The sequence below is a fragment of the Phocoena phocoena genome, chromosome 4 (assembly GCF_963924675.1).
Source record: "Phocoena phocoena chromosome 4, mPhoPho1.1, whole genome shotgun sequence".
Lineage (NCBI taxonomy): Eukaryota > Metazoa > Chordata > Mammalia > Artiodactyla > Phocoenidae > Phocoena > Phocoena phocoena.
Genome location: NC_089222.1, coordinates 85,990,293 through 86,003,999, shown reverse-complemented (window position 1 = coordinate 86,003,999; position 13,707 = coordinate 85,990,293). Strand labels below are relative to the sequence as shown.

Genomic DNA, 13,707 nt, shown 5'->3' with positions numbered 1-13,707 from the left:
CCAAGGGTCAAAAAAGGAATCAAAAAAAATTAAATAATTTAAAAATATCTGACAAAAATGAAAATGGAAACACAACATACCAGAACTTATGGGATGCAGCAAAAAGCAGTTCTACAAGATAAGTTTATATGCTTACATTAAGAAAAAAGAAAGATCTCAAATAAACAACCTAACTATACACCTCAAGGAAATAGAAGAAGAACAAACTAAGTCCAAAGTTAGTAGTAGGAAGGAAATAAAGATCAGAGCAGAAATAAATGTAATAGAGTAGAAAGACAATTAAAAAGATCACAGAAACTAAGAGCTGTTTAAAAAAAAAAAACCAAAAACAAAACAGAGAAACCATTAGCTAGACTAAGGGGAAAAAAAAAAAAAAAAAAAAGACAAAACCAGAAATGAAAGACATTACTACAGAAAACTGAGAAATACTAAGAATCCTAAAAAAACTACTATAAACAATTAAATGCCAACAAGTTAGATAATCTAGAAGAAATGGATATATCCCTAGAAACATGCAACCTACTAAGACTGAATCATGAAGAATTAGAAAATCTGAATAGACTAATTACTATAGACTCAATCAGTAATCAAGATCTTGGATTTGACACCAAAAGCAAGGGCAACAAAAGCCAAAATGAATAAGCAGGACTACATCAAACTAAAAAGCTTCTGAACAGCAAGGGAAACCATCAACAAAATGAAAAGGCAACCTATAGAATGGGAGAAAATATTTGCAACCACATATCCAATAAGGGGTTAATATCCAAAATATATAAGGAACTCATATAACTCAATAGCAAAAACCCCCAAAAAACTCATTTGAAAAAATGGGTAAAGGATCTGAAAAGACATTTTTCCAGAGAAGACACACACAAATGGCCAACAGGTATGTGAAAAGGTGCTCAGCATCACTAATTATCAGGGATACACAAATCAAAACCACAGTGAGCTATCACCTTACACCTGTTAGGATGGCAGTTATCAAAAAGACAAGAGAAAACAAATGCTAATGAGGATGTGGAGAAAAGGGAACCCTTGCACACTGTCGGGGAATGTAAACGGGTACAGCCACTGTGGAAAACAGTATGGTGGTTCCTCAAGAAATTAAAAATGGAACTACCATATTATCCAGCAATCCTACTTCTGAGTATATATCCATAGGAAACAAAATCACTGTCTCAAAGACATATCTGTACTCCTATGTTTATTGCAACTTTATTCACAGTAGCCAAGGAATGGAAACAAAGTAGGTATCCATCAATGTATGAATGGATAAAAAAATGTGCTATAGATACACACAATGGAATATTATTCAGCCTTAAAAAAAAAAGAAGGAAATGTGGTCATTATTGACAACATGGATGAATTTTGAGGACATTATGCTCAGTAAAATAGGCCAGACAGAGAAAAACAAAAATACTAAGTGGTATCACTTATATGTGGAACCTTAAAACAAAAATGGGTTGAAATTGTAGAAACAGAGTAGGATGGTGACTGTCAGTGCCTTTGAGGTGGGAGAAATAGGTAGGGCCTGGAAAAATGGTACAGACTTTCAGTTACAAAATGAATAAGGTCTGAGGACCTAATGTATAACACGGTAACTATAGTTAACATTTCATAATTGAAACTTACTAAGAGAGGAGAAAATAAGCGTTCTTACACACACACACACACACACACACACACACAATAAGTATGTGAGGTGATGGATATATTAGTTAACCCAGTGGGAATCCTTTTACAATGCCTACATATATCAAATCATGTTTTATGTACATTTTAAGTATCTTACAATTTTGTCAATTACACAATAAAACAAAACAAAACAAATGCAATGACCTAAAAACTCATGAATTTCATTTCAACAAATAGCTAATTATTTTAATTTGAATATGTAACCACTAAACAGCATGTTAATCATGGTAACAGAACACTGGAACATTAAAAAAAAGGAAACAATTCTGCAAAGAGGGTGAGGAAAAGTTCCTCATGAATCCTGCAAGAATCAGGGCTATGCATATCCTTGGATTTATTCAGCATTGTTCACAGAAATGATTTACATCTCACCAAGTTACTAGAAAGTAAAACAGTTAGGAGAGCAATCAGTATTTTCCCCTTATTATTACGGGAAACGTAGTAATATAGCCCCTTCATTTAGATCATGGGGTAGAAATTTATATATGAATAATTCTATTCAAATTTAAAGATACTTCATACTCCATTAAAAGTCTAGTGATGGCTGTTACACAAGTCACAGGAGCAAAAGCAAAGACTTCAGACTGTCTTCACAGTAGTTGTCAGTCTCTGCAGTAAAAATCACTTAATTTAAGCTTCTTTTTCTTTATTTGCCACAATTTCACTTCAAGAAAACAGTTGTGGTGAATCGGCTGATTCTGACAAGCTACTTAATTGCCTGAGTCTTCTCTGAGGAAAAAAAAAGAGAGAGGGCACTGGAACATTTCTAAGGTGGAAGGGAGATTTGCTCTGATCTTCCAATCCACACTACCTTTATCTGTACACATTCCTCAATGAATATGAAATGTCCATATTCTCTAAAGGATTCAACCAAAATTACCTTCATAATCTTTATTAGACAGTTGAGATATTGAATGAACAGAAAAATTATTTTCAAGAATTTTCTTATGACCAACAAGAGGAAGCTGAGAGTTAAATGGAGAAGAAAATGGAAGCTGGCCATCTTCACATCCACTGAAATGTCCTTGTAGCATCGAGGCAGCAGTTGCAACTTGTAGACAGGAATCTAACACAGTAAGCGTCTGGAGAAGCCCTCAGGCTCGGCCAACCCTGTTCACACACACACCTAAGTTATCTTCCTAGAATTACAACTCTATGGCTGGTGTTGTAGCCTCTTAAGGAAAACCATTTTCATGTGGCTTCTGAGGGAAAATGGCCTACTTATTTATTTAAAAAAAATTTTATTGGCATATAGTTGATTTACAATGTTCTGTAGGTTTCTGCTGTACAGCAAAGTGAATCAGTTATACATATACGTATATCCACTCTTTTTTAGATTCGTCTCCCATATAGGCCATTACAGAGTATTGAGTAGAGTTCTCTGTGCTATACAGTAGGTCCTTTTTAGTTATCTATTTTATATATAGTAGTGTGTATATGTCAATCCCAATCTCCCAATTTATCCCTCCCCCACCTTACCTGCTGGTAACCATTAAGTTTGTTTTCTACATCTGTAACTCTATTTGTTTTGTAGATAAGTTTATTTGTACCTTTTTTTTAGATTCCACATATAAGTGATATCATATGGTATTTGTCTGTCTCTGTCTGACTTACTTCACTCTGTAGTGACAATCTCTAGGTCCATCCATGTTGCTGCAAATGGCATTATTTCATTCTTTTTTATGGCTGAGTAATATTCCACTGTATATATGTACCACAGCTTCTTTATCCATTCCTCTGTTGATGGACATTTAGGTTGCTTCCATGTCTTGGCTATTGTAAATAGTGCTATAATGAACATTGGGGTGCATGTATCTTTTCAAATTATGGTTTTCTCTGCATATCTGCCCAGGAGTGGGATTGCTGGATCATATGGTAGCTCTAGTTTTATTTTTTTTAAGGACCCTCCATACTGTTCTCCATAGTGGCGGTACCAATTTACATTCCCACCAACAGTGCAAGAGGGTTCCCTTTCCTCCACACCCTCTCCAGCATTTATTGTTTGTAGATTTTTTAAAAGTATACTTTTCCATGGAAAAATAGAAAGAAAAACATTTAATAAATCAGATACCTGCTTGAGCCAAAGTTTTGTATTCATATGCAGCAATTTACTTTAAATGTGTATTTCCTCCCTTGATTAAGGTTTCCTCAATAGAGTTGGCTGTATTTCATTACTAATACTGTATTTTCCATTTCCTTGTATAGAAAATGTCCATAACACCTGCATCTAAGGTTTATTGGGAGGATTACATGAAATGATGCTGTCTGCCTTGAGATGGCACTTATACTGGAGATCTATGCAGCTAGGGTTTCACAGAGCATAATTCACTCAGGCTAAAAAGGGACACAAAATCAGGGTATCTTTCTGATTTAACTTATTCAACAAATGATATGCAACAAATAAGGCTCATTTGAAATATATATATATCTCCACCACTACTGCTTTGAAAGAAAGACCAGGAATTACAGCAAGAATTAAGAGGAATACAGGGCAGTCGACACCATTCCCACACTCTGCCTTCCATCCATTATAAGCCACCCTTTCATTGTGCTCTGGGACGTATTCCTAGTTAGGCACTCCTGTAATTTATAGTCTTTGCCCTCTTGTATCATGAATTTCTCCCTCGCTACTAGATCATTCCCATCAATATGCATATATGTGCTGATACCTCCCATCTTTTAAAAAACAAAATAACACTCAAAAGACCAACTGCCAACAGAAAAAAAAATCCTTCTTCGACCTCATGTGACCCCTATTATATGGGCTCCCTTCCCAGCAGTCCACTGAAAACACTCTTGTCTATGTCATGAATAACCTCCATGTTGCCAAATCAAAGTTTCACTTGTCTGTCCTCTTTTTAATTGAACCCAGCAGCATTTAGCCCAGTTAAACACCATCACTTCCTTCCAGAAATACTTTTTTCTCTCAGCTTTTCAATAAACAGTTCTCCTGGTATGCTTTCTACCTCACTAGTTCCTCATCCTCTGAGTAGTTATTCATATATTCTAGGACTTAGTCCTGGATCCTCATATTTCTCCTCTATCCAGACAGTCTCCCAAGTTATTTCATTCACTTCCAGAGCATTAAAAACACTGACATGTTTTTGACTCCCAGGTTCCTTACTACAATCTTGATGTCTGGGCTTATATATTCAACTGCCTATTTGACATGTTCATTTGGATGTCTAATAGGTATCTCACATTTAACCTGCCCTTGTGGACCTTATAGAGGCCTCCTCAGCATCTAGCAGCTCAAATATCAGTTCTTCAGAGAGGCTTTCCCCATCTTGCTTTCCCCATTATACCTCTCCCTCTACTTCTTAGTTATTATCTTATTTATTGCCTGTTTTCCCCACTAGCATATAAGCTTTATGAGGGCAGGGCTATTGTCTGTCTTCTCCACTTCTCTAATATCTAGAACAATGCCTAGCACATAGTAGATGCTCTACATATATTTGTTAAATGAACAAATATGCTTGCTAAGCAATTATGAAAGACTTCAAATCTTGCCTGGTCTTCTCTGATAAATTATCTTTCCACCATAAACTTCATCAACTGTCTATTAATACAAAGCATATTTACACAGCCATAAAAGTTACTGCCTGGTAAGTATTTCTAGAATACTTTTAATAAAAATAAAGCAATGGGATGTTAAAAGGAATTTAGATTATCATAAAAAGATCATTGTGTGAGACCTGTGACTGGCCATCTTACTGCTGCATCTGACAGGCTATCCTGTCAGGGTCACAGGGATATTAAGCCACCACTTGGAGCATCACTGACCATGCTGCCATAGGTGGTACTTCTGCCATTGCTTAAGTGGCCCCTCTCTGAAGAATGCAGTACTTGTAGATACAGGCAAATTGCAGGTAACAAGAATCTTTCACAGAGGGCAGCCATGTCTAGACCTTGAACCACTTCTTTTTTGTTTTGTTTTGTCTTGTTTTTTGGGGTTTTATTTTTTGGCCGTACCATGCGGCTTGTGGGATCTTAGTTACTCGACCAGGGATTGAACCAACGCCCTCAGCAATGAAAGCATGGAGTCTTAACTACTGGACCTCTAGTGAATTCCCACCTCTTTTTTTTTAATATGGAGGACAAATTTGTCATGGGCTTGTCCCTGAGGAATTCTTCCAGTTCTATATCCTAAAACTGGTATCACAGAACTGATCTTGTGTTTTCTACCCAAAGAAATATATGTGATTGCTAGAGACCTTTATCAACAGTAGGGTTGCTCATCTATGTAATTAGAAAGAAGTATGGTACCTCTGTTGGACAATTTGCTGATAAACTTAATGAGCAAAAACAGTCCAACTAGAAGACAGGAAGCAGGCTTCCATCAAACACATCCAGGATGCAACTGATTTGGACAAGCCACAGCAGGCACTGGTTGAGAAGTGTCATTAACTTTTTTGATGTTCAGAGGAATAACACTGCTATGGCCGGGGAGGTTGCTTACTGGTAACGGCTATATAAAGTATATAGGAGGTCAAGAATCACCTGTGCAGAAAATGGTGCATCAAAAGGAATACAACCACATGATAAACTGGGTAGAAAAACACATCGTGTAGAGCATCTTTGCTCAGAAGCAAAAGGAGACAATTGCCAAGTGCGTTTTAGATCTAAAGCTGCTCCCAAAGAAAGCTCAAACAAGTCAGTCTATAAATGCATCCATCTCAATTGAGACAGCTACAAACAGCTGATTTACTAAATGGAAACTAGTCTATGTGACAAAATCTTTTTGTCTGTTGTTGTAGACTGAACTTACATTTTACCTTTCATAAAAAAGAAAAGATTTGGGCTTGGATAGTGAGAGAAACAGAACAACCTATTGGCCAGTAATGTATTTCTCATCCTTCTTGCTCTGTATAAGCAGTTTGCTTCCAGCAAGAAACAAGCTGGACAGATAGATAACAAATTCATGACTTTTTATGAGCCAATCAGAGAACTGAAGCCATCCCCAAATCTGGAGACAGGCACCTTCAGTGAGACACAACACCCAAGCATTTGCTTATCTGAGGCAGAAGCTACCCTACACCATGAGCCAGTAAGATCATTAAGCTAGAAATCTGGCTAACTGCTGAGGGCCAAGGGTGGGCCGGCATGAGAAGGGTGAAGCTCCTGGGGGGTCACAGTCATAGGGAGGTTCCTACCTTTTTGCTCTAGGAACTCCACCAGGCTCTCACAGAGAGGATCAGGGAAAATCTGGATAAAGTCCCCACCGTGGTTCTAGCTGGGGGAGAGGAACAGCAACCATTGCAAAAATCTGCCCCTACTCTTCTCCGCGGCTTCATCTGCAAACAGCGCCACCTGAAGGCACTAGTGTAATGCCACTGCAGCTGGGGGAGGGGAACTCTGCCCAGAACAGCCTCCCTATCTCATTCAAGTGAAGAAGGAACCTCACAGAGGGAAGGGCTTTAAGGTCACAGACCAAGACAGTGGATACTGAAAGAAGGGAACACAGGGGCAGGGAAAAGCTCTGCCCCTAGGGTAGGAGCAGAAATTCTTCCGAATGGCCAATACGGTGCACTCCCAAGAGAACGGTGCACTCCCAAGAGAACGTTAGAGAATGCTCCCCTCATCCACACACCAGCACGCTAGCAAACCTCTAGTAATAACAGAGGAGTACAGCTGGAGGATTGCAAGAGACAGATTTTCTCAGGGAACAGCACAAAGGGAAGACCTAAAAAAAAGTCACTAGTGAACACTGAAGTCTATGGTGCCCATAGCAACAACAAACCTCAACAATGGTAACCATAGCAACAACAAACTGCAAACATAGCCCAACGCCTGGCTACATTAACACAAATCTCCACACTAAAGGGCCATTTATCTCAGTTTCTATTGCCCTGTACACGTCTGGCTTTCAACAACAAAAAAATCAGACATTAAAAGATAAGAAATAAACAAAGTCTGAAAAATAAAGCCATCATTAGAACAACACTCAAATATGAAAGATGTTGGAACTATCAGAGAGGAAATTTTAAATAACTTATGATAATATTAAAAGCTCTAATGGAAAAGGCAGTCATCATTCAAGATTAGATAAGTAATCTTAGCAGAGATATGGAAACTATAATAAGGAGTCAAATGACAATGCTAGAAATCAAAAACACACGGTAATAGAAATGAAGAGGGCCTTCAATAGGCTCATCACTAGACTTGATACAGCTGAGGAAAGTATCAGTTTACTTGAAGTTGGGGCAATAGAAATTATATAAACTGAAAAGCAAAGAGAAAAAAAGAGTGAAAAAAAACAACAGAGCACTGAAGAGCTGTGGGACAATATCAAACAATGCAATACAAGCGTAACTGGAATCTCAGAAGGAGAAGAAAAAATGGGGCAGGTAAAATATTTGAAGAAATAATGGGTAAAACATATCCTAAAATTACAGACACAAAACCACATACCTAAGAAACTTAGAGGCCACCAAGCAAGGAAAACAAACAAACAAACTTACTATACCTAGACATATCATATTCAAATTGCCAAAACCCAAAGACAGAAAACATCTTGAAGGCAGCTGGAGGAAACCAATCGTACCTACTCTTATGGATTTAATGTTTTTGTTCCCCTCCAGATTCATATGTTGAAGTCCTAAACCCACACCACCCACCGCCCCAGTGTGGCTGTATTTGGACATGGGGCCGCTAAAGAAGTAATTAAGGTAAAATGAGGTTCTAAGGGTGGGATTAGTGTCCTCATAAACAGAGACACCAGAGAGCTCACACACTGTCTCTCTCCCTCTCTGTGTACATGCACCGAGGAAAGGATGTGCGATGACACACTGAGAAGGTGGCCTTAACCATGCTGTCACCCTGATCTCGGACATCCAGCCTCCTGGATTGTGAGAATGTTAATTTCTGTTGTTTAAGCCACCTGCCCTATGGTATTTTGTTATGGCAGCCTGAGCATACTACGATATCTACAAAGGAACAAATATAAGAATTAAAGCAAACTTCTTGCCAGAAACCAGACAAGCAAGAAGACAACATAATGACATTTTTAAAGTGTTGGAAAAAAAACTGTAAAACCAGAATTCTATCAATATACCCTGTGAAAATACCCTTCAAAAAGGAAGGAAAAATAAAGAATTCTCAAACAAGTAAAAACTAAGGGAATTCATTACCAGTAGACCAACCCTGTAAGAAATGTCAAAGGACATTCTTCAGGCAGAAGGAATATGACATAGCTTAAAAACTTAGACCTACACAAAGAAATAAAGAGCACCAGAAATGGAAGAAATGAATGTAAAATATAATTTTCAGCTTATTTTTAAATACACTGAAATATAACTATAAAGCAATAGCAGTGACAAGGTGATGGGTATTTATAATATACATAAAAGTAAAATATATGACATATATGACAATAATGGTGAGAGACTCAATCTTCCCCCTGAGATCCAGACTAAGGCAAGGATATCTTCTCTCAGTACTATTCAACCTTGCACTGGAAGTGCTAGCTAGTGCAATAAGGTAAGAAAAAGAAAGAAAAGGCATACAGATTGGAAAGGAAGAAATAAACTGCCTTTATTGGCAGACAATATGGTGGTATGTAGAAAATCCCCCCCAAAAAATCTACCAAAAAACTTCCTAGAATGAATAAGTGAGTTTAGCAAGGTTGCAAGATACAAGGTCAACATACAAAAATGAATTGTGTTCCTACCTACTAGCAATGAATAAATGGAATCTGAAATTTTAAAAAGATGTCATTTGCAATAGCACCACAAAAATAAGTACTTAGGTATAAATCTAACAAAAAATATATAAGATATGTGGAAAGCTATAAAATACTCATAAACAAATCAAAGATCTAAATAAACGGAGAGCTATATCATGTTCACAAATTAAAGACCCAATGTTGTTAAAATGTCAACTCTCCTGATTTGATCTACATTCAATATGATCCCAATCAATCTCAATACGGTCCCAAATGTAGCAAGCTTTTTTATACAAATTGACAAGATTGCCAATTTACATAGAAAGAACAAGAAACTAGAATAACCAAAACATTCTGAAAAAGAAGAATAAAGTGGAAAAATTCACATTGTGAGACTGAAAGATTTACTATAAAGCTACAGCAATCAAAGATAATGTGGTACTGGCAAAGGACTACACATAAAGATGAACAGAACAGAATAGAGCCCAGAAATAGTCCCACATAAATGCAGTCAACTGATTTTTGACAAAAGTATAAATGTAATTCAATGGAGAAAAGAGAGCCTTCTCAACAAATGATACTGGAACAAATGGATGTCTATATGCAAAACAAATGGATGTCTATATACTTTACACCTTATGCAAAAATTATCTCCAAATGGACAACAGATCTAAATGTAAAACATAAAACTATAAAACTTCTTGAAGAAAATATAAGAGAAAATCTGAGTGACCTTGGATTTGGAGATTAGTTTTTGCATACAATACTAAAAGCTCATCCAGTGAAAGAAAAAAAAATCAATAAATTGGACTTTATCAAAATTAAAACTTTTCCTCTGTGAAAGTCGCTGTTAAGTGAATTAAAATACAAGCCACAGACTGGGAGAAAATATTTGCAGTCACGTATCTAGTAGAGGACTTGGTCCAGAATATATAAAGAACTCTTAAAACCCAGTAAGAAATAATAAGATAATAAGCAATAAGAAATAACAACTCAATAAGAAAATAACTCAATTGAAAAATGGGTCAAAAAGATCTGAACAGACACTTCACCATATAAGACATTTAGAAGGCAAGTAAACAAATAAGATGCTCAATATTATTTGTTGTTTGGAAAATGCAAATAAACACCACAATGAGATACCACTCATGACACACCTATTAGAATGCTTAAAATGCAAAAAACAAACAAACCAACAAACAAAAGGACAATAACAATTGCTGACAAGGATGTGGAACAAGAGGAACTTTCTGGCAGGTATGCAAAACAATGCAGCGACTTTGGAAGAGAATTTGGCAGTTACCTAAAAAGTTAAACATAGACTTAGCATACTACCCAGGAACCACACTTCTAGGTATTTACCTAAGTGAATTTAAAACTTACGTCTAAACAAAAACCTACATGTGAATGTCTGTAGCAGCTTTATTCATAATCGCTAAAAACTGGAAGCAATATTAACAGAAGAATAGAGAAACAAATTATTTCAGAATAAAAAGGCTGTTTTTTAAAAATGGCCTTCAGCATATAAATAAAAAGGTTTTGAAGAATTCTGAATAACAAGTGAAAATACTCATGATAAAGTCCTAAATGAAAAAAGCAGCTTAAAAACTATATACACCTACACACACAAATTATCAACTTAATTATTAAAAGAGAGAGATGCATCGAGATAAAAGAACAGAAGTAAATATTCTAAGATATTAAGAGTAGTTACCTCATAGATTATTTTCCCCCATCTTTTTTGTATTTCTCCGGTGTTCTACAATGAACAGATACAAGAGGAGAAATGTTCTGTACTGTGTATTTTTTAAATGGTCTCACTTCTTTACAGTAGCATGCCCCCAGTTCTTCATGAGATGTTGCTGGCTGCTCTATAAAAAGGGTTCTTTGGTCAGCCATATGTGACTGCTTGGCACACTGTCCCTCTTCTGGAGACTCATAATACCTGGTAGGATGTTAAAGGTTCTGAGAAGGCAGCTAATAATGAAACTTGTTTAACTTGATTTTTTTAACCAGCATTTACCAAATTTTTTTGACCATAGAATTTGTATTTTCTCAAAACTACTTAATATCTCAGGAACTACTAGGATTACACAGAACACATGTTGGGGAAATGTTCGCTTAGAACCCCTCTGGTAGTTTTTTTTTTTAATATTTTATTTATTTATTTATTTATTTATTTATTTATTTATTTATTTATTTATTTATTTATTTATTTATTTATTTATTTATTTATTTTTGGCTGTGTTGGGTCTTTGTTTCTGTGTGAGGGCTTTCTCTAGTTGTGGCAAGTGGGGGCCACTCTTCATTGCGGTGAGCGGGCCTCTTCACTATCGCGGCCTCTCTTGTTGCGGAGCACAGGCTCCAGACGCGCAGGCTCAGTAGTTGTGGCTCACGGGCCTAGTTGCTCCGCGGCATGTGGGATCTTCCCAGACCAGGGCTTGAACCCGTGTCCCCTGCATTAGCAGGCAGATTCTCAACCACTGTGCCACCAGGGAAGCCCCCCTCAGGTAGTTTTTAAGGGACGTAACTGAGCTGTTTCTGGAGATTTCTTTGGCTGATTTAGCAAAGGATGAATTATATATGCCTTTTGATCCATGGACAAGATGACCCATTATGTGGATACCAGTCAGCCTCTTCCCCCAGCCACTGCTGTCATTGCCCAATGGGCTCATGAACAAAGTGGCCATGACGGCAGGGATGGAGGATATACATGGGCTTATAAACATGGATTTCCCCTCACCAAGGCCAACTGGCTATGGCCATGCTGAGTGCCCAATCTACCAGCAGCAGGAGAAACTAACACGGAGTCTTCAATACGGCCCCATTCTCCAGGCTGATCAGACAGCTGTCAGGTGGCTCAGACAGCTGTCAGGTGGCTGATTATATTGGACTGTTTCCATCATGTAAAGGGCAATGTTCTATTCTTACTGGAATAGACACTTACTCTGGATATGGACATGCCTTTCCTCCCTGTAATATTTCTGCCAAAACTACCATCCATGGACTTACAGACCATCCCTGGATTTACGGAATGCCTTGTTCACAATGATGATTTCCGCACAGCATGGCTTCTGATCATGGAACTCACTTTACAACAAAAGTACAGCAAAGGGCCCATATGCAAGGAATTTACTGGTCTTATCATGTATCCCACCATCCTGAAGCAGCTGGCTTGCCAGAATGGTGGAATGGCCTTATGAAGACTCAGCTGCAACACCAGCTAGGTGGCAGTACCTTGTAGGTCTGGGGTTAGTTCTCTGGAAGTCTGTAATATGCTCTGAACCAGCATCCAGTACATGGTACTGTTTCTCCCATAGCCAGTATTCACGGGGTCCAGGAAGCAAGGGGTGGAAGTGGGAGTGGCACCACTATAACTAGCAAAATTTTTGCTTCTTTTCCCACAAATTTATGTTCTGTTGGCCTAGAGGTCTTGGTTCCAAATGGGGAAATGCTTCCACAAGGAGACATAAAATGATTCCACTGAACTGGAAAGAATGCCACCTAATCATTGTGGGCACCTCATGCCTCTGAATCAACAGGTAAAAAAGGAAGTGCTGGCTGGGGTGACTGACCCCGGTTACTAGGGGCAATGGGACTACTACTCCACAATGGAGGTGAGGAAGAGTATTCCTGGACTATAGGAGACCCCTTAGGGATCTCTTAGTATTACCATGCCCTGTGATTAAGGTGAAAGGAAAACTACAACCCAATCCATGCTGGACTACTAATGGGCCAGACCTTTCAGGAGTGAAGGTTCTGGTCATCCCATGATTAGCAGTGATGCTTGCTGAAGACAAAGGATAGAGTGGGTAGTGGAAGAAGGTAAATATAAGTACCAGCTACATCAACTTGACCGGTTACAGAAATGAAGACTGTAATGGTCATGAGTATTCCCTTCTTATTTTGCTATGAATATGTTTGTGTGTATATGTATCTTGTTTTCTTTCCACTCTTATTCCCTAATCATGTAACATAAGATGTATTGACTTTGTGTCATGGTTAGCAAGGAGAAGAATAAACATCACTCAAGGACTTTACCTCTTCTTCTGGGGAAGGGGTGTTCATGTTCAGTTGTATGCAGGATAGTTGTATCATGTTAGGCAGAATTATGATCTTGTTGTTTATTTGGAGACTAGGTATGGTTTAGGGAGATGTCTATGGGTGCCAAGTTGATAAGGCATGGACTTATGATTTTATGTGTCAACTTGACTGTTCCACAGGGTTCCCAGATTAAACATTTCTGGGTGTGTCTGTGAGGCTGTTTCCAGGCGAGATTAGCCTTTGAATCTGCTGACTCAGTAAAGCAGGCTGCCCTCCCAAATGTGGGTGGGCATTATCAAGTCCTT

General features: G+C 37.9%; 1 protein-coding gene and 1 pseudogene across 1 annotated transcript in view; one reads left to right on the top strand and one right to left on the bottom strand.

Moving 5' to 3' along the window:
* The window catches only part of CCDC191 (coiled-coil domain containing 191), a 102,914-nt gene that overhangs the window by 21,489 nt on the left and 67,718 nt on the right, over nucleotides 1–13,707 (bottom strand). The window lies entirely within an intron of this gene.
* On the top strand, nucleotides 5,785–6,398 carry LOC136122576 (ATP synthase F(0) complex subunit B1, mitochondrial pseudogene; annotated as a pseudogene).